The following is a 4,940-nucleotide window of genomic DNA, read 5'->3' on the forward strand; positions in this document are numbered from 1 at the left end:
TTTTGGATTAGGTGTAAACATGATAAACTGGGAGTCGATTTGTTGTGATGCGCTACGCCTTACGCGGGTAATTTGTTAGAGCCGGATCGGTCCTTTTTTCTTTTTGCTGAGAGTTGGTACGACTAACCCGCAATGGAATTTAACTTTACTCCTAAGAGGGTGGTTAAAAATGATTGCGGATATACGCGCATACGAGAGGCACTGGTTTACTCCCAATCCTCCGTTTATAATTGTATTCAGTGTGCACTGTGCAGGGTCTGATAGGTGGAGGTAATGGATCTGTCTAGCTTCCAAAAAGAAAGCATCACCCTGGATACGTGTCGACCACAACTTTAAATGAACAGCAATGGACAACGTAAATGGTTGATAATGACCGTGTTGCCATCTCCCCGTTCGCGAATCATGAAGTTATGCTTCCTCACTGAGGCTCTTAGGCGGGTTATAGAGCATGACGGATGTGGGTTCCGCATTTTCAAGCAATAGTTGTCAACAGTTGATTGATGTTTTGTCAAAATATATTAGCATATACGGCAGTTCAGTGTACTTTATGTCCGTCTGATGTGCCCGTCGTTGCGTTTTCGCAACGCTGATGGCGCCCGGTGTGCCCTTCGTTGCGATTTCGCAACGCATGTTTTTTACGTTTTTCTCGAGAAACTTTTGCTGCAGGCAAAAATTATTTTCGATTCCATACAAGGCCCTGGTAGGAGCATAACATATTTTGATTTCGTCGATTTTCATGATGGTCAATATTCCTGGGCATAAATGGGTTAATTTTGCTTTGTTTTTATCTGTCTTGTTTTGTGTTTTTGTCCCTTATATTTTGTCCCATAGGCAAGGGTGGAGCTTTTCCAGGGAAGGGAAGGTGGTGGAGCATGATTGGAGGCGCTCAACCAGACGGCATAGGAGGGCACGGTTTCTGAACGCGCACTGATGCCTGATTCAAGCCACGCTGTCTTCATGCGTGGCGGCGCGCTAAAAGAACGGGAAAGTCCCTAAAAGTCCCTAAAAGAACGGGAAGTGATGCCGATAGAACCTTCAATCATTCTGGGCTAACGCTTATGACTTGGAAAAAGTCGCGATCCCAATTCAATCGAAAACCTGTGGGCTCTTGTTCAGCAGGAGGTGTATGAAGAGCCACCCGCCATAAGCACTGCTCAACCGCAGGCACAGGTCTAGACGGCGTTGGTCCGCATCAAAGCCAGTGTGCTGGAGAATCCATTGGCTGAAATGCTCCAGAACATTCGCCACTGTGTGGGTTCCTCATTTCCTCTCTGACTGTCCTTTGAAACCACTCCAAAGATATGCAGAAACCAACGAGGTGAGTAAACTGTGTTTTTATGAAAGGTGACTACAAGCTCAGTTAAAAGAAAAAGTACCAGATTGTTTTGCTTTTACAGCGGGAAGAAAGGTGTCTGGATAATTTCGTTACACCCGCTGTGATGTTCAAATGGTTGCTAAATTCGAAATCAGCTCCAAAAACTAGCCTAGAAACATGTAAAACTCGAAAAAGTGAACCGAGGTCATCAAAGGTCATTGAGCTGACCTGACCTTCCAGGTGACCTTAACACCCACTCTAATGCATGGGACCAGCATCATATCACATGTTTCAACGCTTGAAACCACGTGAAAACTGCAACCGCGCGGCTAATGCGAGCCGACATACGCCGAATCGCGATTCGGGCCAAACATGGTCTCGAGAAATAGGTCACAGGTCAAAGGTCATTTGGGTCAGGGTCATGAAATTTTCAGGGTAGGTGTAAAATTGATAAAAATCGGGGGTATTGAAAGTTTCGTCGCGATCGGACGGTTTTTACGCGAGTTACTCACGAAAAACCGATAAAGCGCACCCGAAAATGCAGAAATATGCATATGCGATATCCCATACTGCGAAAAAGGTGCATCATTTTCGAACGTCGCCGACAAATTGTAATTACCCTAAGCTCAGGCAGATTATGGTAGAAAATCCCCTAAGTGAAATACACTACGGCGGAAATAAAATACCCTACGGCGGAGCTCGGTTGCAATTTGTAAATACGCTTTTGTAGCACGCGGTGGTATATGCTGCTTTGCGCGCAACAAGTGCCGCACTTTCAGCTGCCAAACTATTGCTTTCAAATAAAGTCGCTAGGAACAGCGGAGATCCCAAAAAGTAAACAAAAGTAAAAGTCTAATATCTTGAAAACCGGTGAATATTTTTCGGTGAAATTTGCTAGATATTCGTTTTCGCTCTTTCTGAACCGAGCGACATCACTTTCATGCCAATTCATTAACTTTTGTGAAGGTGGGAGGGTCCCTTTAACCCTATTCCTGGCGGGCTCCGCCGGGACAAGAAACTGGCGGGGGGGCCGATTCGGCCCCCCCCCCCTGAGATCTCGAGAACGAAGCAAGATAGCGACAAGCGGTAAACGGCATCGGATACGCATGGACAAGGTCTACAAGTTTTACTAAGGTCATTTTCAGGTCAGGTCAAAGATGACGTCACAGGGGTCGAAAAAGTCAAAATGGCGGCGCTAGATATGGAGAGAGTTTTTCTCGAATAACATTCGAATTAGTCAAGATAGGAACAAACTAAGGGCAGCATCGTGATCCTCTTGTCAATCCGCATCGAATGATATATATGTTGACCTCGAAAGGTCAAGGTCAAAGGTTGACCTCAGGTCACGTGACCTCGAGGTCATCATGTATATTATTCGATGCGTCTTGACGAGCTGAACACAATGAGACCATCCACGCGTCTGTATCTTGTTCCTGTACGGAGTTATTGGCCAAAAACCTTTGGTGACCTTTGATGACGTCACATGACCTCACAGCTGCCCAACAGCAAAACAGACCTCAAGGTAGTGAAGGTTGATCGTATATGAAGTCATGTATGGTATATGGGGCCATTCCGACCCGTTTTAGTGGTAAAAACAGGGAGTTGATTTTTCCCCCACTGACTTATAATGGGGAGGTCGCGAAACTGACCTGACCTTAGGTCACCGATATCAAAATTCCGAGATATACAAATTGCACATACTGGTACCCTAACTAAAGCCTGAAGAGAAGAAATTGATCGGTCAAAAACTCTAGCTCTGGCGTGATTGCAAACTTTTCTGAGGTAGGGTCACCAAACCGCCTCTGGTGACCTGACCTGAGGTCAGATCAACTCAAAATTTTCAGACATGTTGCGTAGAAGCCTTTTAGGAAAAGTCAGAAAATTTGAGCTTCCTAGCTCAACGCGTTTGGGAGAAATAACCAAAAAACCTCAGGGGGGGGGGGGGGCTCCTGAGGCCCCCCCCGCCAGGAATAGGGTTAAGACGTTTCCATGAGTTTTGAAGGTATGGATAAGTTCTAAAAATCCGGTTCTCCTTATCTGGGCCATTAACTCCATACGGTCCAGAAAAGCTGGCACACTACCGTTAATCGATGATGCTCTCTGATAATGACAAAGCAGGCATATAAGCAATTAGTGCAACCCTAGCTGATAGCTACTAAGAGATACATTGAACCTAATTTGACCAAATCTGCACCTAATCTGCACCAAATGTGCACCAAATATGTACCAGATGGCCGTCGTGAAAACGGCTATTATATGTAGTATCATTTATAGGTAGGGTACCTAATGATAATGACATTGACATAAAAACTGTTGGACTAGAACACTAGGCTAAATATGGACTTAGGATTGAAGACGTCAAATGTTAAGCTTTGAATTTAATTATAAAATAGCATCTTAGCTACAAAACCGTTTAATTAGACCATGCTAAGCATGTTTGCCATTAATAATTACGACCAAATGGAAACAATCAAAACAGTGCGAAATATTTCGAGAAGTAGGTACGAATAAGAAGTGAGCGAGAAGACAAAATACAATGTGCATTATTCTTACTTAAGCATTATTTAGCCGCCACTGGGAGCCATTCCAGACTCTTTATCACGTCGGACACATGCTGGTATCGACGACGACCCGATATCGCCCTGGCGACGAAGTTTTGCACCTTCTGGAGCCTTTTCAGGACAGTTTTGTTTGCACATCCAAAAACCAGGCTACAGTACCTCACATGTGAACCATCTTCCCTATAAATTTCTTTCTAAGGCGATGTGTACTTAGTTACACAACGTAGAGCCGGGCCCGGGACTCCTCCTTCTTCCCATTATCCGCGGCGGTGTGTTGACATACCTGTCAATAACTACTCGTATGTTGTGGGAAGCTCCGGTCCAAAGCCCACTGCTAGCCCCCAAACAGAATCATCGAACGACATTGAATGTTGGTATTCGTGGAACCGGATAGGAATTCACCTCTCTAAACTTAAGATAGCTTTTATTTCCACGCATGTTTTCGTACTTATTCATGGGTTGCGTTTAATTTCCCCCTTAATTCCAGCTACTAATGCTGGAGCTAAATATCAGTCAGCATTTATATGACTTCTGAGAGAAAGTGATAAACGTGTTTCCGAGTAAGGAGGGGCATAAACTTCTCTGTCGGTCATCGGTGGGGATACAGATTAGAAGCAAACATTTGTCCTTCAGCTGCACTATCTACAATATTTATACTACATAATGTACAATATACTCAGTATCCACGTTTCCGTATTCATTCTTACACCATAAATTTTGGGAGCGCTGCACGATCGACCGTCAATGGTTCGAATAGTGGCTGTTAAACGCGATCGGCATTGCCCAAATGAATGTCCTGGTCAATGTTTGACGTCGGCCGGCCGGCCGGTTCAGAGAGGCGGCCCCATTGGGCCCACGCCGTGTCGACTCGGTACATCAAATTAGGCGACGACTGGGCGCGGCCGAGTGCAATCGGTCGTCCAGGTCCGGTGTTAAATCAACAGGCGGTCGGGCTGGGCCGGGCGGGGGCGGGGGCGGGGGCGGCGGGACGCCGGCGCGGCCGCCCGCGGCCCGGCCGGCCGGCTGACCGGTGCCGGTCACTGGCGTCGGTGGCGTCGGCCACC

Source organism: Amphibalanus amphitrite, unplaced genomic scaffold (genome assembly GCF_019059575.1).
Source record: "Amphibalanus amphitrite isolate SeventyFive unplaced genomic scaffold, NRLGWU_Aamphi_draft 000016F_arrow, whole genome shotgun sequence".
NCBI lineage: Eukaryota > Metazoa > Arthropoda > Thecostraca > Balanomorpha > Balanidae > Amphibalanus > Amphibalanus amphitrite.